Here is a 23,315-nt window from a genome sequence, read left to right as displayed (position 1 = left end):
CTCATTCCTATTTTTCTAAGCCTTTGAGATGCATCATTAAGTTGATCTTTTTGTATTTTTTACTATAAGAATTTACTGATAGAAACTTTGCACTTAATGTTGCTTTTGCTGTCTCCTGCAGGTTTTGGTTTGTTGTATTTTCATTTGTTTCAAGAAAGTTTATTCCTTTATGATTTCTTCAATTGATGCATTAGTCATTGAGGAACATGTTCAGTTCCATGTATTTGTAAATTTTCTATTGTTTTCTAGTTTTATACCTTTTTTGAGAAGATAAATATTATGATTTCTATTTAATTTACTGAGACTTGATTTGTGGCCTAATATATGACATATCATAGAAAATGTTCAATATATTTATGAGATAAGAATGTATATCAGAATGTGAAATGTTCTGTAAATGTAATAGGTCCATTTGGTTTATATAATAGTTCAACTCTGATACATCTTGGCTGATTTTCTGTCTGGAATATCTGTCAATTAATGACTTGGGTGTTGATGTTCCTCACTATTATTTTATTAGAGTATTACTGTATTAGAGTTTATCTCTCCCTGAAGGTCTAATAATATACTCTATATATCTAGGTAATATATAATCGTTATATCTTCTGGAATTCTTGGATCAAGGTATAATATACTTCTTTGTTTCTTTTTACAATAGTTGACTTAAAGTATATTTTACCTGAAGGATGGCCCAAGTGCTTGGGCCCTGCATCCGCATGGGAGACCAGGAGGAAGCACCTGGCTCCTGGCTTCGGATTGGCATAGCGCTCCAGCTGTAGCGGCCATTTGGGGGGTGAACCAATGGAAGGAAAACCTTTCTCTCTGTCTCTCTCTCACTGTCTAATTCTGCCTGTCAAAAAAAGTATGTTTTACCTGATAAGAATTTTGCTACTCCTGCTCATTTTTATTTCTGTTTACATGGTATATCTTTTTCTAACCCTTCACTTTCAGTCTATGGCTATTTTCCTGTGAAGTGAATTTCCTGTATGCAGCAGACAGTTGGGTTTTGCTCTTTATCCATTCAGCCAATGTATATCTTTTTACTTGTTAACTTAATACACTTAGGCTCAAGGTAAATATTGATAAGACTAATTTATAATTTTGTTGATTGGTTATAGATTGTGACTGCTCAGTGAATTTTTTACAATCATGCATTTTCATGATAATTGCTTCTAACATAGAATTTCTTTTTTAACTTTTATTTAATGAATATAAATTTCCAAAGTACAGCTTATGGATTACAATGGCTTTCCCCCCCATAATGTCCCTCCCACCCGCAACCCTCCCCTTTCCCACTCCCTCTCCCCTTCCATTCACATCAAGATTCATTTTCGATTCTCTTTATATACAGAAGATCAGTTCTAACATAGAATTTCTTGTAAGGCTGCTCTGATGGAAAAGAATTCTCTCTAGTTTTGCTTGTCTAGGAAAAATTTCACTTCTAAAGGGTAGCTTTTGTTGATGTATAACATTCATGGTTGGGATTATTTTTCTTTCAAGACTTTGAATATATCATCCCAGTCTTGCCTATAGGGTTTCTGCTGAGAAGTCTGCTGTTAGTCTAAATTGGTTTTACTTTATGTGTAAGTTGATGATTTTGTCTCATAAGATTATCTCCCTGTTCTTAACTTTTGACAAATTGACTATAATATGCTTTTAGATATCTTTTTTGGTTGAGTCTGGTTGGGATCCTTTGAGCTTCCTATATCTGGATATCCACATCACTTTCAAGATTTGGGAAGTTTTCAGGTTCTGTTTCCTTCTGTAGGTTCTTAATAGCTTTTTTCTTTTCTTGTTCAGGTGTTCTTAATATATGAATATTTGTTTATTGTATCCCATAGGTCTCATAACCTTTCCCCTAATTTTTACTTCTTTTCTCTCTTTTGCTTGACTGGATTATTTGAAAAGTCTTGTCCTCCAGCTCAGAAGATCTTTTCTCTGGTTTGTTTGTTGTTGAATCTCTCAATTGTATTTTTTCTTTCATTGATTAAAGTTTTCAGCTCTAAAATTTCTGTTTGATGAAATATATCTCTTCAGAAAAACAATACATAACATGAATGAGAAATTCAATAATTTCTTTAAACTGTCTGTATTTTCTTGCATCTCATTGAGTTTCCTTAGGGTCATTGTTTGAATTCTTTTTCAGGCATTTTCATTGATTTCAGATCAGGTTATATTTCTGGAGAGCTGTTCTATCTTTTTGCAGATGTCATCCTTTGTTGAGTTATGCTTCCTGTGTCCCTATGTTGATACCTGAATCTCTGGTCTAACTGTTCCTTCTTTATGGAATGTATTTAGTTGGAAAATAGGTTTTTTTAGGTGAAACGTGGGGTATATCTTGGGTTGTTAGTTTGGCTTTCTAGATGATACAGTAAGTATAACATATGAGTGGTTTCTTCAGCTTAATTCACTGTCAGCATTGTCCATCAGTGCTATGCTTATCTAGTCTGCAGCAGTTTGTAGAGACAGAAATACGAATTTGAAGTGTATGTCGGCTTTCTAGGGTGTGTATCTTCAGTACCTAAAGAGTTGGGTGACAATCACACTAGGGTTAGTGATAGCTGGGGCTTCATTCTCAGTGCTGAGGGAAATATGGGGGTTGCTTGTTATCCTACCAGGCAAGACTGTATCATATTTGGTCTTGTGGCACCACTAGATGTGGTACTGGGATATGTAATATGGTTGGGACCTCCCCAGATCTAGGTAAATGTGACTGGTCACCAAAATACTTAGTCCCAGCACTGAAGGATGAGAAGGGGAAATTTCCCCATTCCTCCAGTATGACTGCAATATATATAAATATTGAGGATTTTGCACTGGCAAGTGTTGATCTGAAGTGGTGTAATGCAGGTAGTTTCCTCCCTAGGACTCATGGGGTAGAGTCTGGTGACTTGAATGTAATACTAACAGCCATAGTCCTGGAGCTGCAGCATGCAGTGCAGTTGTTACTCAGAGCTCATAGGATGCGAGTCAGCTGTGTTGAGGGTTGTGGACTGGCAACCACAAGTCTGAAACAGAGATCAAGTTCTCCAGATACACAGGTGAGTATAACTTACTCCAGGAGTTTTTGCACCAACAGTACAATCCCAGATCTGCAGGGCACAGAGATAACTGCTCCCAGTTCCCATGGGACATACAAGGGTAATGCTGAGGACAGTGTGCTGGTTTCCCAGCACCACGTGCTAGGAGATGCAGAAGGGCCTTCCTGAGATCTGGTACATTTAGATTTTTGATGGTACTGAACCCCAAGAAACTGAGGGTAATTCCCTGGATGACACAGACTGTGTGAGAATTAGAGCTTGTGCCCAGAATTCCCACAGCTGCAGGGTACAGGGCGCATTCTTTCTTCTAAGGAAAGTGCCATGTCTCAGCTGTGGTTGCTTTGGGTAGCAGCAAGACCTATTGCTGTCCCTTAAGTTAAAATAGAGTTCAGGAATGATTCTGTCACAGCAGCTCAAAATTTGACACTTCAGGGGCAGAGGGACTGTCTAGGCTGGATTTAAAGTCTGTGAGGATTCTTGAATTGCTCATACTTAAGGCTGCTGATCAGTGGTACCAGTGGGAAGTGGACCCATTCCTCATTGGTTTCCCAGTGAGGGAGCTTGTGGGGAATCCTTGGCAACTGCAGAGTGCTTTGTTGATCTATCTGTTGGTTTTCAGGGTCTCTATTCTGTTTTCCATTCCTGCAGCTTCATTATTAATTTTTTTAAATCAGGCACCTGTAAATGTGGTCCTTCCTTTGTTTTTCTGTGGCTAAATTGAGGCTTCTTTGTATTCAGCCATCTTGGTCCCTCAGTACCCTCATTCTGTTGACATGATGAATTATATTTTCATGTATGAGAACTCATTAATATACATTTATAATTTTTATGCATTTTTCTTTTGAATCCTATAGTAAACAAAAAGTGTTATGAGTGAAAATTACAGTAATAATTTTACATTTTTCCATTTATTTACCATTACCAGAGATTTTTGTATTTTCTTAAGACTTTGAGTTAGAATGCCACATCTTTTCATTTGAACCATGACTCCCATTTGAACCACTGATATATTTGGCAGGTCTAGTAGTAATGAACTCCATTAGATTTTATTTATCCAGCTTTTATTTATCTATCATGTCAACAGAATGAGGGGACTGAGGGACCAAGATAGCTGAATACAGAGAAGCCTCATTCATTTCAGCCACAGAAAAACAGAAAAACAAAGGAAGGACCACATTTTCAGGTGCCTGATTTAAAAAAAAAATTAATGAATGCTTTTTAATTCCTTCCTTGTTTGGGACAGTTTACCAGATATAAAGTTCTTAGTGGTGAATATTTTTTTCTCTTATCACTATAAATATATTGTCTCAAATCCTCATGGATTGCAAGGTTGTTGCTGAGAAGTCTGCTGGTACTCATTTTCAGGATTCCTTGTAGATGACAAGATACTTTAAGAAAAGATTCATTTATTTTATTCGAAAGAGTTACACAGAGATGACAGGCAGAGAGATGGCCACAAGAGCTGGAGCTTCCCCCATCTGAAGTCAGGAGCCAGGAGCTTCCTCCAGATCTCCCACGTGGGTATAGGGGCCCAGGCACTTGGGCCATCTTCTACTGTTTTCCCAGGCCATAGCAGAGAGCTGGACTGAAAGTGTAGCAGCCAGGACACAAACTGACTCCCATATGGGATGCACCAAGGCAGTGGCTTTACCCACTATGCCTCAGGGCTGGCCCCTACAAGATACTTTCACCTGGCTACTTTCCAAATTCTGTGTCCATCATTTCTAGGTTTTAATTTTATTGTGACTGTTATCATTCTCTTTGATTTTATGCTGAGTTCACTGAACTTATATTTGTATGTCCACATCTTTTACCAAGTTTGGAATGTTTTCAGCCATTTTTTCCTCCAAAAAAGCCCTCTGTCCCTTCTCCTTTAACTTGTAGTATTGCCATAATTCCTGTATTTGGCTGCTTTATACTGTCCCTATATCCCTTTGGTCGTATTGATTTTTTGTCATTCTTTTTTCTTATTCTCTTCATTCTTGATCATTTCCAATGGCATGTCATCAATGGCATGTCTTCGTGTTTACAATTCTTTTTTTATTTTTATTTTTATTTTTTATTTTTTGACAGGCAGAGTGGACAGTGAGAGAGACAGACAGAAAGGTCTTCCTTTGCCACTGGTGCGCTGCGGCCGGTGCACCGCGCTGATCCGAAGGCAGGAGCCAGGTGCTTCTCCTGGTCTCCTATGGGGTGCAGGGCCCAAGGACTTGGGCCATCCTGCACTGCACTCCTGGGCCACAGTAGAGAGCTGGCCTGGAAGAGGGGCAACCAGGACAGAATCTGGCACCCCGACCGGGACTAGAACCCAGTGTGCTGGCACCATAGGTGGAGGATTAGTCTATTGAGCCACAGCGCCGGCCTCGTGTTTACAATTCTTTCTCCTAAGTTGAGATTGATACACTTTATGAATATTTCAGTTACTGTATTTTTCATGTTCCAAATCTCTGTTTTGTTCATTTTAAAGTAATTTCTCTCTCCCACACCTTCCCTCCCTCTTCTCATTGGTTCAATGATTATTCTCCTGGTTTTCCTTTGTTCTTTATCCATATTCTTCTACCACTTGAGCATTTTTAAAACTATTATTTATATTTGTGTAGTAGGTTTTTATAAAAAAAGATTTATTTATTTGAGAGGGAGAGTCACAGAGAGAGGGAGAGACAGAGAAAGGTCTTTCATTTGCTGGTTCACTCCTCAAACAGCTGGAACAGCCAGAACTGGGCTGATCTGAAGTCAGGAGTCAGAAGCTTCTTTCAGGTCTCCCACATGGGTGCAGGGGCCCAAGCACTTGGGCCATCTTCTGCTGCTTTCCCACGCCATACCAGAGAGCTGGATTGAAAGTGGAGCAGCTGGGATACGAACTGGTGCTCATGTAGGATGCTAGCGCTGTAATTCGAAGCTTACAGATTAATTTTAGCCCATCAAATGTTGCATATTTTGGTTTCTTTGTATGTTTTCTGGGTTTTTGTTGAATGTTGGACATTGGGAAAAATAACCTCAGTTCCAGCTCTTTGCCTTCCCCTGCATAAATCAAGTCTTTAGTCACTAAGTGGCTTAATGTATTCTCCATTGTTTTCTGTGGATAAACCTTTCCTGGGTCTGTGTGTGTTCCTTATATACACTTAGGCCTTCAAATGTCTTAATTTCCTTTAGACTCTCACACATGTTATTAATTTATCTGTTCAATACATGGTAAAAAAATTTTAAAACAATATTCTATAATCTTTGTAATTCCATTTTTATGCATTCTCTGAACTAAAGGTTCCCAGGAGTCTACATTCCTCATGAAGCTTTTATGCACTCTGTGACTATATCTACTTGCAGCCTTCACAAGCTGATAGCTATAATGTGTTATGCTTTCCATCTGAACTGAGTCTGAAGGGCAGAATCCAGTCCCTCAGATAACCCAGTGACAAGCCATAATGTTTCATCAAGTAAGTTCACTCTTTCCCATTAGTCATGAAGAAAGAAGGAGTAATTTCTCCCAAATGTGTTGTGTCATGTTGCAAGGATATTGTGAATGAAATTATCATGAAATGTTCTGTTTTAAATGTGCATTTTTCTTACTTTAGGTATTCATCTGTTGATGCAGATCTTTGGTTTCGAGAGTTGCCAGAAAGCTAGTTTAGTCCATCTGTTGGATGACAACTTCTTGGAGCTTCTTTGACTGCCACTTTACCTACATCACACCTGTCTTTCACTTTTAAAATTAAGACAGTTTGCTGGATAAAGAATTCTTTGTTGGTTTGGGTATTTTTCTTTCAACACTTAAATATGTAATGCAAATGCATTACCTGTTCCTGCTTTCAAGAGTCACTCTGTTTTTAGCTTTCGAGACTTTGCCTTATGAATTCCATTGAGTTTATTTTGTTATTCAGTGAGTTTTTTGATAAGTAAATTTATTATGAATTTCATATTTGGAAGTTCAGCCATTATTGACTCAAGTACTTTTCATTCCCCTACTTTTTCTCTCTTCCTGTCCCTCTCCCTCTCTCCACCTCCCTCTCCCACCTCCTGACTCTGAGACCATTCATATTAGATCCATAGTCTCTTCTCATCACTTTTTTCTCCTTATGGATATCAGTCTGGATGATTTCAATCATTTCTTCAGGTCTGGTAATTCTTTCTCCTCAGATCTGCTATTTGAATCCCTTTAATGAATTTTTCATTTCACTTATTATACCTTTCAGGCCTCAAATTTATATCTGATTCCTTTTTGTAATTTTTACTTATTATTCTCCATTGGGTAATGGTTTTGTTTTCTTTGTCCAAATTCTCTCTTTTTTTTTTTGACAGGCAGAGTGGACAGTGAGAGAGAGAGACAGAGAGAAAGGTCTTCCTTTGCCGTTGGTTCACCCTCCAATGGCCGCCGCGGCCAGCGTGCTGCGGCCGGCACACCACACTGATCTGATGGCAGGAGCCAGGAGCCAGGTGCTTTTCCTGGTCTCCCATGGGGTGCAGGGCCCAAGCACCTGGGCCATCCTCCACTGCACTCCCTGGCCACAGCAGAGAGCTGGCCTGGAAGAGGGGCAACCGGGACAGAATCCGGCGCCCCGACCGGGACTAGAACCCGGTGTGCCGGCGCCGCTAGGTGGAGGATTAGCCTAGTGAGCCGCGGCGCCGGCTCCAAATTCTCTTTAACTCTATGCATTTTTGACAGTTGATTTAAAGTCTTTGTGTGTGGGGTCTGCATTGTAGTGCAGCAGGTCAAGCTGCCACTTGAAATGCTGGCATCCAATATTGGAGTGCCTGTTTGAGGACTGATTGCTTCTGATCTGCTTGCTGCTAATGTGCCTGCTTGGGCCCCTGCCACTCATTTGGGAGACCTGGATGAAGTTCCTACTTCCTGGGTTCATCCTGGCCCAGATCTGGCTGCCGAAGCCATTTGGGGAGTGAACGAAAGGATGTAAGGTGTGTGTGTTGTCTCTATATATCTCCCTCTCTGTTACACCAACTTTAAAATAAAGCTTAGAATCTCATACTGAATTGCAACATCAGTTGACTATTCAATTTCACAGGTGTCTTTTAATGCAAAGAGGTAAAAAAATGGGATCCTGAAAATTGGAATTAAAATATTTGGAAGATACTATTGAGGCTGAGTATACTAAAAGTATACATTCTCTATTTTTTTCAGTAGAAATAGCCATTGCACCACTGAGAAAGAGCTGTCTGTAATGCCTTCTCCTAAAGTAGTTGGCTTGCATGACAATGTGATTTTCCTTAGGACCCATTCCCACATTTTTTATTTCTGATCTTACAACTAGATTCAAGTTCCAGAAGGTCACAGTGTATTAGGTAAAAAGTTGGACTCATGAGAAGTGCTACATTGCCAAACAGCTGAATGAGTTTTGCATTTTATACAGTTATAAATCCAGGGTATATGTTTAGAAATATATATTGAGTTTGAAAGATAATATTAGAAGGAATATAAAGTTACATCAGGACTGTTTTACTTTATAAAGATTTGCTTTTATTTGAAAGTCAAGAGTTACAGTGAGAGATGGAAAGACAGACAGACAAAGATCTTCATCTGATGGTTCACTCCCTACATGGCCACAATGGCCAGTGTTGGGCAAGGCTAAAGCCAGGAGCGAGGAGCTTGATTCAGTTCTCCCAGGTGGGTGGCAGGGACCCAAACCCTTGAGCCATCTTCTGCTTTTCCAAGGCCATTAAAAAGGAGCTGTATCAGAAGTGGGGGATCTAGGTCATGAAGTGGTGCCCATATGTGATGCCAGCATTGCAGTTGTCAGCTTTACCTGCTGTGCCACAGTGCTGGCCCTCCAGGACTGTTTTCTTATATGGACCCAATAAGCAATGATTCTGTGGTGAGTGTTCTGGCTTAAGAGTTACACAGAGAGGAGAGGCAGAGAGAGAGAGAGAGAGAGAGAGAGAGAGAGAGAGGCAGAGAGAGAGAGGGGGAGAGAGAGAGAGGGGGAGAGAGAGAGAGGGGGAGAGAGAGGGGGGTCTTCCATCTGGTGGTTCACTCCCCAGATGGCTGCAATGGCCGGAGCTACACCAATCCAAAGCCAGGATCCAGGAGCTTCTTCCAGGCCTCCTACATGGGTGCAGGGGCCCAAGGACTTGGGCCATCTTCTACTGCTTTCCTGGGTCATAGCAGAGAGCTGGAAAGGAGGTGGAGCAGCCAGGTCTTGAACTGGTGCTCATATGGGATGCTGGCGCTTCAGGCCAGGGCGTTAACTCACTGCGCCACAGCGCCAGCCCCTAGAAATATCTTTATCAGTTCTTTGATTTGTTATAACATAAAGCTAAATGTAGTTTATAATAAAGTCGAAGTGTCAGAAGTTTCTTGGAGTGTCATAGAGGAACATCAAAACATTGCCTGTTAGAGTGGATTTATATAATTCCTGGTCACCTATCCTGGGAAGATCTGTAGGGCACATTTTTTTTTACCATCAGTGTGAGAAATTTTTGAGCAGAGTCCCGAAAGTCTTTAATATGGCTGTGCTTTTGGGTCTGAAATTACTGTGGGATTGCTGCCATCAAATTGGAATTCTTATATATAATTGGGATAATTGGAGTATGAGGTGACTGAACACAAGTGGCAGCACAAAATTTTCAAAGACAAGGTGGATATGATTACTGTAATGCAGATTATATTCACAATAAATTATCACAAAAAGTGTAGCTGGCATACACCTATGCCATTGGATATTTGATCTTGGTTCCCTATAATAGAAATATATAGGCAGCTTACTAACTTGCTGTTTGATCTAAATTAGCAAGAGTACTAGTTCAAGTTGAACAATTTCTAAGTTGTTATCAAAACAGTGTTGTGGCCTTGCTGATCAATTCTCAAATTTGAATCAGTTCAGTTTGCACTCCCGTAACTCCTTAAATGAAGGGGAAGATTTTGGTTATCTTGACTAAGGATCATACAACACTTCCACAACTTGGTGTTTTAATCTTTCTCCCAGTCTTCCTGACCCAGAGCTACAGCTCTGTAATAGAGCAATTTAGCATTAAGGAAAAGGATAATAATCAGAACATGTGAATTATTGTAAACAGGCTCAATTCACATTAATTTGCAGAGACCCAAAATGCCATTTTGGTATACCATTCAAAGCAGAGTTTTGTGACTATTGGGTGATCAATACACTTCTTTTTTTAAAAAAAAATAAGATTTATTTATTTGAAAGAGTTACGCAGAGAAGGAGAGGCAGGGAGGGAGAGGGAGGGAGAGGGAGGGAGAGAGAGGGAGAGAGAGGGAGAGAGAGAGAAATATCTTCCATTCACTGATTCACTTCCCAGATGGCTACAATGGCCAGAGCTGTGCCGATCTGGAGCCAGGAGCCAGAAGCTTCTTCCAGGTCTCCCACAAGTATGCAGGGGCACAAGGACTTGGGCCATATCCACTCTTCCCCAGGCCATAGCAGAGAGCTGGATCAGAAGAGGAGCAGCCAGGACGAGAACTGGTGCCCATATGGGATGCTGGCGCTTCAGGCCAGGGTGTTAACCTGCTGGACCACAGTGCCTGCCCCCAATCAATACTTTTTTCTTTTTACAAAACTTTTATATAATAAATAAAAGTATAACTTTTGGATTATAGCGGTTTTCCCCCCATAACCACCCTCCCACCTGCAAACCATCCCATCTCCTCCTCTCTCTCCCAATCCATTCTTCATTGAGATTCATTTTTAATTATCTCTATATACAGAAGATCAACTTAGTATATACTCAGTAAAGATTTCAACAGTATGCACCCACACACACAAAGTATAAAGTACTGTTTGAAGACTATTTTTACCATTAATTCTCATAGTACAACACATTAAGGACAGAGATCCTACATGGGGAGCAAGTGCACAGTGACTCCCATTGATGATTTAACAACTGACACTCTTATTTATGACATCAGTAATCAGCCAAGGCGCTTGTCATGAGTCAGTGGTCCTCAACACTGTCTCTCTTGGTCCCCTGTGAGTCTGCTCAGGAGTACTTAGGCTGAGACTTACAGGGTCAGGAAGGTAGCAGAGTTATTTATAAAATGAGTCTCTTCTGGCAAGGCTGCCTGCTTTTCCTAATGATTTCATCTGCTAGGGGGTTCCCTCTTAGTACTCAGAATTTCACTTTGGGTATCTTCTGTGCCACATTTCCCAACAGCTGCTGCTTTAGGTTTATCTACAGCCTATAGAAGCCTGAAAATTTGTTTACCATACTTATTTTGTGCTTTTGTTGTTAGCATTCAGGAGATGTCTTCCTTTCTACCTGCCTCTCTGTGTGCCTTTTGTATTGACACATTATAATTACTCTTGGGGGCTGGCACCATGGCTCACTTGGTTAATCCTCTGCCTGCAGTGCCGGCATCCCATATGGGTGCCGGGTTCTAGTCCCGGTTGCTCCTCTTCCAGTCCAGCTCTCTGCTGTGGCCCGGGAGGACAGTGGAGGATGGCCCAAGTGCTTGGGCCTTTGCACCCACATGGGAGACCAGGAGGAAGCACCTGGCTCCTGGCTTCGGATCGGTGCAGCGCGCCAGCCGTGGTGGCCATTTGGGGAGTGAACCAATGGAAGGAAGACCTTTCTCTCTGTCTCTCACTGTCTATGACTCTACCTGTCAAATAAATTAAAAAAAAAACTCCTCTCTGCCACAGCATTCAAGATTTTAATGTTGCTATCAGAAGCCTCTGCTGTGTGGCAAACAGTAAGAATATCTTCCACATATTTTAAGACTGTTCCCTTCCCTGAAAATTGTAGGAGAGATTTTAGATCCTTGTGGCACAATAGTCTGATAATACTGTAATTTCTGTGAGTTTTTTGTTCTTTCCTCTAAAAAGGAAATATCTCTTGGAACTCTAGATAGAAGGCAGTGCACAAGAATGCATCCTTTAAGTCTAAAACAGTGTAATACTTGCTGTCTCCTGGCAAATTGCACCTGGCAGAGTAAAGGGATTGGGCACTGACAGGATTTGCCAGGCCACAGTCCACAGGGCAAGCAAGATTGGTGTAGCTATAAATTATTGGCCAGTTTCACTTCCCAGAGGCTGTGAAGACCTGTGCCTCAAGAAGCAACAGCAGTAGGGCAAAGATGAAGATGAGAAGGCTGCCAAGATCAGATGTGTAGGAAGAAGTAGTGAGAGGGCTTGGAGGAGGCATTTATGTATTCTAGGGTTATGGCTTTAGGAGTTTAGGCTAACAACTGTGTCTTATAGGTAGGGTTATGGCTTTATGAGTTTAGGCTAACAACTGTGTCTTATAGGTCTTGTGGTTGTATGCACCAGCCAGGGTGGATGCCCTCAGTACTAGGATACAGGTGAAGCAGGATGTTTTGTTTAGAGGAAGTTTCCTAGATAGCCAGGTACAAAGAGATCCTGTAAAAGAAGAAAAAATACCATAGTTAAATGGAAATATTGTTTTGAATTGAAGATAGTTTTTCTAACATAAAGGGGAGAGTGATCCAACATGGGAAGCGAGATACACAGCAGATTCATAGAATGGCAGATGTCCTAAACAGCACTCTGGCCTCAGAATCAGCCCTTAAGGCATTAGGATATGGCTGAAGAGCCCATGAGAGTATTTTAGTCATGGAAAGCCAAGATACTCTGGAAAAAAAAAGACCTAAATGAAAGATCTCTGCGAGTGTGATCCCAGTGGAAAGAACGGGGCCATCAGCACTGCGCTGATCCGAAGCCAGGAGCCAGGTGCTTCTCCTGGTCTCCTATGGGGTGCAGGGCCCAAGGACTTGGGCCATCCTCCACTGCACTCCGGGCCACAGCAGAGAGCTGGCCTTGAAGAGGGGCAACCGGGACAGAATCTGGCGCTCCGACCAGGACTAGAACCCGGTGTGCCGGTGCCGCAGGCAGAGGATTAGCCTATTGAGCCATGGTGCTGGCCCACACTTTGGTCTTGAAACTCCACTAAGTCAAGGCTTCCTGACAAGCCTTGTCAGAATTGCTTGGCCCTTTTGATAACAGTTTTAGGTTGATGTATATGTTACTGCACTGGTTAACAAAGAAATAGCACTCCTCTGTCATGGCACAAGTGCCCTCTTGATTAACAGTCAGAACATCCACTGCTAGCTTATTTTGTAATGCTACCCCTGCCAGAGAGGTATTCGCTGCACAGTGACCTCAGCTGCTAGGTTAATAATGTGTTGGCTTAGCTTGAGTGTGAGTTGCCTAGCTGCACAAATGGAATTGAGTATGGCTGATCTGGTGCCTATTCTAGCCAGGATAGGGAAGATTTTCCTTGCCAAGCACGTGGAATTGTGAATAAACTGGGAATGGGATACTCTCAGTGAGAGCCTAGGGGCAATGTAGGAAAGGATGCAGGTCTCAGGTTGGTGGCTGGGAGGTATAGGTAAGTGCTGGTTCCACAGAAGACGTTAGGGAGATTGGAGGGGTCTAAACACACAGCAAGGGTAAATAAGACTTGGACAGGAAAGAAGCAGCTTTGATACCTTCACAGGTAGAGAGCTCACACCAGCCAAAGTGGGTAAGCAAGCTGATGTGTGAGAGGCAGGGTGGAGGAATTATATGCCCGTGTGAAGGACAGAATAGTGGGATTGGCTCACTTTATGTTGGTTGCTTGGAACCAGAAATTGCAGCCCTTAAATGAGGCAGCTTGAGTTAGGACATGGGCAGGAAAATGGGTGATGCCTGAATAAGTTGTCTGCCTCTAGTTGGAGGTGAGAATGTATTATAAAAGGAGGACTCTGGGCCAGCGCATGGCTCACTATGCTAATCCTCCGCCCGTGGCGCTGGCACTCCAGGTTCTAGTCCTGGTTGGGGCGCTGGATTCTGTCCCAGTTGCTCCTCTTCCAGTCCAGCTCTCTGCTGTGGCCCAGGAAGGCAGTGGAGGATGGCCCAAGTGCTTGGTCCCTGCATCTGCATGGGAAACCAGGAAGAAGCACCTGGCTCCTGGCTTTAGATCAGCACAGTGCACCGGCCGTAGCAGGCATTTGGGGGGTGAACCAATGGAAGGAAGACCTTTGTCTCTAACTATGCCTGTCAAAAAAAAAAAGGAGGTGTCTGAATGATACGTATATGGTTCATTTGTTTCGTCATTGGTGGTAACATGTTGACTGAAAGAGAGGGTGGGCTGATTATGTTCATCTATAATGTTGAGAAAGATTCCCACTGGATATCCCGGTTGGCAGTAGAAGAGACCCAAAGAAGGGCTTGTCTGGAAAGACAGACTGAGAGAAAATGGGTCCCCAAAATTGAAGCATGGCCGGTTTCCCAGGTGCTTGAGGAAGATACAGGAGATGGTGGACTTGACTATGGGATTGCTGGCCTCTTTTGGGTGGTCAGAATAAGAAGAGGCTAACTTTGTTTCAAGCTTACTCCAGTCAGTGGGGGAAGCTGGGATTGCAATTAGTCCATCCTTGGTGAAAGTGATAGTACAGAATAAGGATTGTTGGGTCTATTCTGGTTGAAGGTCTTCTGAATTTGGGAATATAAGCATGTGGGAATGTATTGGAGTGGGGAGAGGTTAACAGGATGGCTGCAAAGAAAGTGATTTCAGCCATCTGGGAGGGTGCAGAGCTATATGCACAAATAGGATGTTATTGTAAGGAACGACAGCAACAAAAGAATCCAAACTAAGGGGTGCTATACTACTTAGTGGTCTATCATAAGCATCATAGAAGTGACCCAGAAGGATGAGGTGGCATTTAGATGTCAACCTAGGACCTCCTTAATTGCCTCTTGGGCCATAAAGAAGGCATATTCAGAGGCTTTGTATTTGAGTTCGAGGTGGGAAATAGCTAAAAGATGGGTTCAAAGTGGAGCCAGGAGGGCAGCCCTCCTGGCTTCTCTGTCAGTTTTGTTTTCCATTTTTTTAATATACCTACTTCTAGGTAGGTGCACACCTCCTTGTGGGAAAATGCCTGGAGTTTATCCCAAAAAAGCAGTAAAATTATTGACCTAATTTTCTGCATTGTTGATTAAGGTGTTTGAGGGGTTTGGCAGAGATTCTCTAAGTTGTTTTCTTAGAAGGTCTCTGCTCTGTCTGATATGTGGGGAGCTTTACTTATCTGAAGAGACTTGAGGGCATCTACTCATTCTGACTGGCAGGCATTTAGCCTGGGGTTATCAGAAGTGGATGTCCTGTGTTGGTGGTGGAGGAGCAGGCTTAAGTGCAGACAGGTGATTTCAGGATAAAGCCCTAGTAGTTTGGCTGCTGTGGGGGTAGTTGAGATAACTGGTAGGGGATAGCCCAGTGGGGCTAGGAGAGCAGACCTAGTCTGGGGGTTTCTGTACCCAGACCCAGTCCTTCAGTTCCCTGGGAGAGCAGGAATGTGTATACTGGTCTGTGGTCTAGGAAGAAATTTATTGACATTTTCCCAAAGGAGATGCCATGTGAGGCGGCCAATGACAAGGAGGCAGTTTCTCAGTAGTGTAGTACTTTGAGGGGGAAGGTTGCCCAGGAAGATGGGCCTACCATACAGGAGTTCAAAAGGGCTAAGGTGGAGGGACACTGGGGGTGTTGCTTGAAGACAAATCATGGCATTAGAAAGGAGGGAAACCCAGTCCTGTCTTGCCTCAAGAGGCATTTTTAAGAGAGGAATGACCCTGTTCTTGTAAAGGACATGAAACTCAGAGATAAAAGCTGGGCCATTTTCCAATTAGCTATAACTCAGGAAGCCAAAATGGGGAATGATATGTTGGAGAAGGTCAATGGAAACCTAGGAAGCCCTCTCCATTTTGTCTGGAAAAGCCTCTAACCATCTGGTGGAGTTCCAAAGGAGGTCAATAAATATTTGCAAGATTTGATCTTGGGCATGTGTGTGGTTGGTATGACAATCCTGTCCAGAGGTGTTAGCCCATGCCTGTTGAGTGGAGAAGCAGGGAGTCAGAAGAGGCGGAACTAAGGTTGGAGGCCTGACATATATGGCATGCCTGAGTAACTCTGGTAATGTCACACAAGGGAGAGTGGGAGACCAGGGGTTGAAAAAACTTTAGAAAGGGCCGTGTGATATGCAGAGCATTGTGGAAAGGTGTCAGAATGGCTTCTGCCTGCTGACCCAGAAGGAGGAGGTGGCACTTGGAGGTCAACCTAGGACCTCCTTAATTGCCTCTTGGGCCATAAGGAGGGCATATTCAGAGGCTTCATATTTGGGTTCAAGGGCAGCCCTCCTGGCTTCTCTGTCAAAAACTGACAAAGATTTAATTATTTGAAAGGCACATATACACAGAGGGAGAGAGACTCTATGTTTCATCCTGGATCCCAGGATCCAGGAGCTTCATCCAGGCCTCCAACATGGGTGCAGGAGCCCCAAGTACTTGGGTCAGATGCTGCTGCTTTCCCAGGTGCATTAGTAGACACATGGGTCAGAAGTAGAGAGCCACCACTCAAACTGGTACTCAGATGGGATGCCAGCCCCGTTTCTATTTATGCAAGTCTGCCACCCTTCTGATGGCCCTGACAATGGATGATGGTTACCCATTTAGGGAGGTAAATGGCCCAGATCAGACTGAGAATTTTGGGTGTGTGAATTACTCAGGAGTCCTTGGTGGTAAAACAGCCTTGAAGGAAGCATGAAAATGTATGATGTGATAGGGACACTTAGTATAAATGTTGACTTGAGGCTAATGTGAGGACCCAAGTAAATGCAATGTTTGTTTCACCTTTTGGACCAAAGTATCTCTGGAGAGAGAGAAACATTCAACTAGTTAGTGATAGTGATAGTAGGCCAGTGTAGCACTGACCACTGCGAACATAGCTGCTCCCATGAACCAAGTGAAGTTTTGTGGTCCAGGACAGGATATTTATAAAGAAGTCTGATCTGAGGACATATGCAGATTCAAATTCTTCAAGTCCTTCAGAGTAAGAATATTGTGAGGGATAGAGGTTGGGATGAGGGTAGAAGGGTTGAGAGCGTTGTGGCAAGAAACAGTGACATGGGTATGATGAAGAAGAGCTCATACTGGGCCAGGCAACTAAGGTAATGACAGGATGGGGCCTTGTGTAGCACATCTAGAACTGAGTGAGAACACCTGAATAGGTTAGTTTGGAGGCCTGTACTGGCCAGGACTCAGAGGCATGGAGGCAATCTGAGAGCTGAGGGATTTGAAGTGTTTGGAGAGAAGCTACCACATTGAAGTCTGGACCTGATTTTTTCATCAGTAGGCCAATTGCCAGCCAAGCCTTGGTTTTGGGGGCTGTAGACAAATAATGGCCTATTTAAATCAGCAAGAGAGAGCACTGAAGCTCAAAAGAGAGAACATTTAGTCTGCCAAAGTAGGGAGGGGCTCTTGAAGTGGCCTGATTTAAGGGATTAACAGTAAGACATAAATTTGGGGTCTTGATGTGAAAATACCTTGCCAGCCCAAAGAAGAATGAGAGTTCCTATTTAGTAGTAGGCATAGGAGAAGTGAGGTGCTTTTATCGTGTGGTTACTTCCCTCTTTCCCAAGGGAAAGAATCTATTCAAGTGATGGAAGACTGGTTGACTTGGCCCTTGGAGAGGGAGACCTTGATATCCTAGGTTCCTAAGGTGGTTGAGGAGATGGGACTTGGGAAGTCTGTAAATAAGGAGGACACATAAGTAGGAGGTTGGGGTTTCCCAAAACAAAGGTCTTTAGCTAATGCCTGACAGAAATGATGGGGGCTGTCTGAATCCCTGGGTTCATGTGAGCAGTGTGTGTCAGGGTCTGTCCAAGTGAAAGCGGAGAGGTCTTGAGGCAAAGAGTCAAGGAGAGCAGTAAAGAAAGCATCCTTAAGATGCAAGACAGTGGATTACTGGATTTTAGGGGGCAGGCTGGAGAGAAGGATTTAGGAATTAGGCACAATGGGGTGTAATGCAATGACAACTTCATTAATAATTTGGAGAAATTGGATGAAGCAGAAGGAGCCATCTGGTTTTTTGAGTGTGAGAATAGGGTGTCATAACGTGAGGAGGTCAGAGAAAATGTGCCTTGAGAAACCTTATGTAGTCTGGAGAGAGTAATCGAGTATCATGGTTTGGAAGGGAAATAGTCGGGGTTTTTCAGGCTGATTTGGATGAATATATTGTGAGGAGACCTACAACAGGGTGAGAGGTGACCCAGCCCTTAGGTAGACCAGGTCAAGGGAAGTTGGGAAAGGGGGGCCTGAAAGTGGTGAGAGGGCAGAGGGAGTAGAGAAGAGGCCAACATGGAATGTGTCAAGAGGAGGGCTTGGATTGCAGAGTGAAAGAGTGGGACAGTGGGAAAGGACCAGCAAAGAATGTGAGAAAAGTTGACCTCCACAGTGGCAAGGGAAAACTGTGGTTTCTCAGGGGTGTAAGATAATCCCAATAAAAGAGATGGAAGAATTGGTGAGATGTCCTAAGAATTTGGGTTTTGTGGAACATGTGGCCCTGTGTCAATAAATGGCACTGTCTTCCCTGCAACTGACTGGATGGTGGAGGTAGAGGCCTGTGGTGGTGCTGGGCTGCATTAGTTTCTTCCAGGTGATTCTAGCAGGCTCAGCTCAGGGTCAGCTAAGCCCTTGGCAGGATGCTAGGGCACTGGAAGTTTGAGTGGGGGTCTGGGGAGTGATTTCTGACCACCTTGTTGGGCGGTGGTGCAGTCAGACTTCTAATTGCCAGCATGACTGCAAAAGGGTCATGGTCCAGAGGCGGCCACAGTCCAGGCTCTGGATAAGACCTAGTCCCATGTCCAGGCTGTCCACACCTGGAACAGATGCCAGAGGGTGTTTGTCCCTTTTGGTGGTTCCCCGGGAAGAATTCTCTTAATGGGAAAACATTAAGACAGCCAAGGCCAAAACTTGGAAAGCCTAACATTGTGGTTGGGCCCACTGATTTTCTAGGGCTAGTTTTTCCTGTCTCCATTCTTCCTGTTTGTTGTTGAAGACCATAAAGTCCAGGTCCAGGATGTGGCCTCCAGTTTCTGCAGCTTGCAAAGTGGCTGTCTAGTGCTGAGATGAGACGTACATTTATCATGAGAATACCTTCTGGGAAGTCAGGGTTTAAGCTGGTTGAGTATGGAAACAGTGGAAGAAAGGTGAGAGAGAAAGAGGGCAGGGTTTTCACTGGATGACATCTGGGTGACATCCTTCAGTTTGTCATAATTTATAGGTTTGTGAATGGAGCATTTAAGGACCTCCAGGAGGCAAACCAACATATGGTTGTGTCAGGCATCATCAGGGGAGTCAAGCTGGTAATCTTGTTCTCCAAGAAGGGGACAGAATCAGTCCCTACCAGGTTTCATTAAGGACACTATCTATTAGGATCATCTGCAAATTTATGGCTTGGCATCCAATTCAGTCACATTCATCAGAGGTAAGGTTGAAAAAATGGTAAGGTACTTGATTTCCTTGGTGAAGTGAGAGGAGTTTGCTACGTCTGACCTCAGATTCTCAGCTAAGGGAATGTGGACCTAAACAATGCCCTCTCTCTGGTCACTTCATGAAGGGCTGGCAACATGATGTATGGGGAGAGTAAAGGGTCTTGTGACCACTACACATGAGGCACATGAACAAGGAAGTAGCCGAGCAAAGCAAAGGATGTCTACTGAAGGAGGCAAGGAAAGCTGTCTGGCAGCTGGGAAGGCCTGCCTTGAACCACCAGGAAGGGGGGGTTGGCTGCCTTCCCCAAACTGCTGCTAATAACACATCCTGGCAATCACTGCATTCCTAAATCTCTGCTTATGAAATTTGTTTGCCTTAATAAAAGGAACAAAAAGACTAACCCAGGAAGACTTTCATACATTTCTAAGACAGGAAGTTCTGATTGGTCAAAGTGCATGCCAATGAACTGACATTATAAACTGTAAAAACAGCGTGCTCCAAAGTTATCTGTTTCTCCCATCTCCTCTTCCCTCAGGGCACCTGGAAAGTTTTTTATACATGTATATGTGTATGTATATATTATTTCCTTCCCTTCCAGGGGCCCCTAGAGTCTCTCTTATTGCTATAAACATTCCTGTCCATGTTTGTTTTTAATTCCTTTGAGATACATGTAAGTAGCCTTGATTGTAAGGTAAATCTGTATATAACTTCTGAGGAATGCCAAATCATCTCCTACTGTACAACTGCATTACATTCCCAGCAGCCATCCTCGTAAGTTTTCTGTCATTTTTGCTTGCATTTCCCTATTGACTTATGATGTCGCTATTTTCTTTTCATAAATGTCTATTCAAGTCTTTCATTTGTAATTCAGTAGTCTGAACTTTTGTAAGAAGGCTTCATATTTTCTGGATACTGTACGCCTTTCAAATTTTTCAATATTTCTACTATTCTGTATGTTGTATTTTCTGTTCCTTGATAGTATCCTTTGATATGCAGAAGGTAATATTTTATTTTGTAAATAATATCTGAGAATCCACGGCCAATCCATAGTTCATCCATTTTCTTTCAGGGGTTTAAAGTTTGGAATTTTGATCCATTTTTGTAACTAGTGTGAAATAAGGATTTGACTTCACTTGACGTCATTGTTATCAAGGCACTGTTTATTGAAGACTGTTCTATTCCCACTGATCTTCAAAGTCTTATAAAAAATAATCTGTGTGAGAGTTTACTTCTTTTGGGTCCTTCATTCTATTTGTATATTTTTCATTAGGCTGTTACCATAATGCTATAGTTTTCAAAATCAGGAAGTGTGAATCCTTCCATTTTTCTCTTTTTCAAGAATATTTGGGCTGTTGTGACTGCTTGCAATTCCATATGAAGTTTAAGGTCAGCCTTCCTAGAGATAGCTTTTGGATGAAGGGGCAGAAGACTGCTGTGTATGTTCCCATTTGCTGGGGCTGGGCTTGGCTGATGATGGAAGCTGGGAACTCAGTTCAGGTCTCCCACACCAGTGTTCTGCAGGAATCTGGAGTCACTAGGCTAGGTATAGCTGGGAACTGAACACACACACGCTGATTTGGGGTACAGGTATCTTAAATACTAGACTAAATGCTCGTGCACACAGAGGTTTTAATAGGTATTATAGTGAATCTGTAGATTGCTTATGGTAGTGTAGCTGTCTTAATTTTGTGTTTTCAGCAACCACCTGTAGGTTTTGTGCCTCCTTGGTATAATTGAGCATTTTATTCTTAGATGCTATTGTACTTTCTCCTAAATTTCATTCTTTAGATTTTTCATTGCTAGAGTACATAAAAAACCACTTTCTGTTGTGCTGACCTAATACCCTGCAAGTTGGCTGAATTACATTAGCTTAATAGTTTTGTGTGTGAATTCTGGGATCACATGTGAACAGAAATCATTTTCCTTCTTCCTTTCCAAGTTGGATGCCTTTTACTTTTGGTCACCTAACTACTGTGGCTAAAATGTCAGTGTTGAGTCTTGTGCTTGACCTTAAGGGAAAGCTTTCATTCTCTCCCGCTGGGTGGAGTTCTCATTCTTGGGGAGGCAGTTCCCCAGCAGAGATGACTCAGTCTATCATGGTTAACTTTACCCTACATTTCCCACTTTGGGCTCCAACACTACAGAGGAAGGATGTAAAGCACGAAGAAAGCTGAGAGGAAAAGCCAAGGTCACCCACTACTCAAACAGGACAGCTAATTAAAAGGGCTCAGGCACTGTATGGTGAGCAATGTACACTTGACACTAGCCAGATGAACAAGTCTCTGGCTTTTCTGGTTTCAGTCATTGTCCAAGGATAGCTTTAAGTAGACTACCCACACTGTGAGAAGTCTGCAATGTTTAAAGGCAAACAAATTTCATGTATTTCATTTATACAGATTTAGGAACATAGCAATACTTCCCATCCTACTTCCTCCTTGTTCTCGTATTCCCTCTCCATTTTTACAATGATCGACTTTGCTTTAGTATAGAGTTCAACAAATAGAAGAAAAAAAGCACTGTTCTTCAACAGTAGAAACAAGGGCTGTAAATAATTATCGAATCTCAAAATATCAATTTCACTGCTTTTCGTAGTCTATTACTTGCTACAGATCAGGGAAAGCATATCATATTTGTATTTTTGGGACTGGGATTATTTCACTAAGTATAATGATTTCCAGTTGCATCCATTGTGTTGCAAAAGACAGGATTTGGTCCTTTTTTGTGGCTGAGTAGTATTCCATACTGTACATATACCTCCCTTTCAACTGTTTTATAACAGTGCAATCATCCAGTCCTGGGCTTTTCGTTGTTGGGAAGGTCTTTACTGATTCTAGGTCCCTAAAACTGTTACAGTAGCTCATTGAATCAAAGTGAATTTTGTGGATAATGCTATGGCTTGGACATATGTGTAACAAATTGCAGTAGTTTCCAGAGCTCAACAAGCATTTGCTGCTTTCTTGAAGCAGTTCAGTTGGCACTTGGAGCTAGTCGGCAGCATGGGTCTACTCTGAGTGTACAGTGGGAAGGAAGGAAGGCCTGTAAGGGATGTCTTTGTTGTGAACATCTCAGGACTCTATGGCTGGGCAGTGTTACTGTGCACAGGGCACTTGTGATCCTAACCAAATCTTTCTCTAGCATGGGCCTGTGGCAGAATTCTGCCACCTGGTGGCTTTTGCTGGTTCACCGCTCTGAAGATAATATCTGCTAAGCATTTGGGTCATCTTCAGGAAGTGACATACAACTAAGAGCTCCAAGATTCTTAACTATAAAAGGAGAAGTGGAAAGATACAAGGTACCAGTGCTTTGTTTGACAGGATGAACCCAAGCAGGATTTCAGGACATTCTTTAGTCCACATCAAGGTCACCCAGTAGATTGGTTGGAAGGCAACAGAGGAGATGGAACAGAACTTGACCTCATCCTGAAGATTAGCCTTGAGATTCAGGAACAATGGTGAAGGGAATGGATGCCTTAATATATAGAGCAGTTGTGCACATAAATACAGACCAGGACCCTAGCAAAATGATAAGCCTCCAGAGGCATCACGTGTGCCCTCAATGTCAGTGAGGCTTTTGTCAGAGGTTGGAGCCCATCAAGCACTAGAGAACACACAAGCCTTCTGAGTGTGGGTGCCCTTCCTCCTTAGATACCAGAGGAGGCACATGGGGAAAAGCCGTATTTGTGCAGGGAATGTGGGTAAGGCTTAACAACCAACAATTTACTTTCGAATGTGCAGATGCAAATCTGGAAAGGAGTTGTAGAGGTTTCTGTAGCAGTCTTCCCATGGCCTGTCTCTTGGGACACTAGTTATTTTGCATAGAGCCACTCATGTAGGACCTCATTTAACCTTAATTAGCTCTTTAAGTGTCCCATCTCTAAATCTATAATCTCATGTAAATCCTGAAATCAAGTGTGAGTGAAAATCCAGTTACCATTTATCCTTTGACAAGCTTCTCTAGCTGTGATCTTGTTAAACCAGGCATGGCATCTGCTTCCAAAATGCAATGGTGGGACAAGCATAGGGTAGCCTTTCCCAATGCAAAGGTA

At 42.7% G+C, this 23,315-nt stretch overlaps 1 protein-coding gene across 4 annotated transcripts in view; it reads right to left on the bottom strand.

The window, feature by feature from the left end:
- Positions 1 to 23,315, bottom strand: part of LOC149128653 (uncharacterized) — a 133,971-nt gene that overhangs the window by 20,276 nt on the left and 90,380 nt on the right. For 3 of the 4 annotated variants that reach the window (XR_016222785.1, XM_089315715.1, XM_089315716.1), the window contains one exon: positions 10,261 to 12,367. The exons of the other annotated variant lie outside the window; for it this stretch is intronic. The gene's annotated coding sequence lies outside the window, so the exon portion shown is untranslated. Of the gene's footprint in view, positions 1 to 10,260; positions 12,368 to 23,315 lie in introns of those variants that run through there. 4 annotated transcript variants of the gene reach the window in all.

The sequence above is a fragment of the Oryctolagus cuniculus genome, chromosome 1 (genome assembly GCF_051225735.1).
Source record: "Oryctolagus cuniculus isolate XC-2025 breed Fujian yellow rabbit chromosome 1, ASM5122573v1, whole genome shotgun sequence".
NCBI classification, from domain to species: domain Eukaryota; kingdom Metazoa; phylum Chordata; class Mammalia; order Lagomorpha; family Leporidae; genus Oryctolagus; species Oryctolagus cuniculus.
Note: the sequence above shows the minus strand (reverse complement) of the source record. Positions and strands in the feature narration are given on the sequence as shown.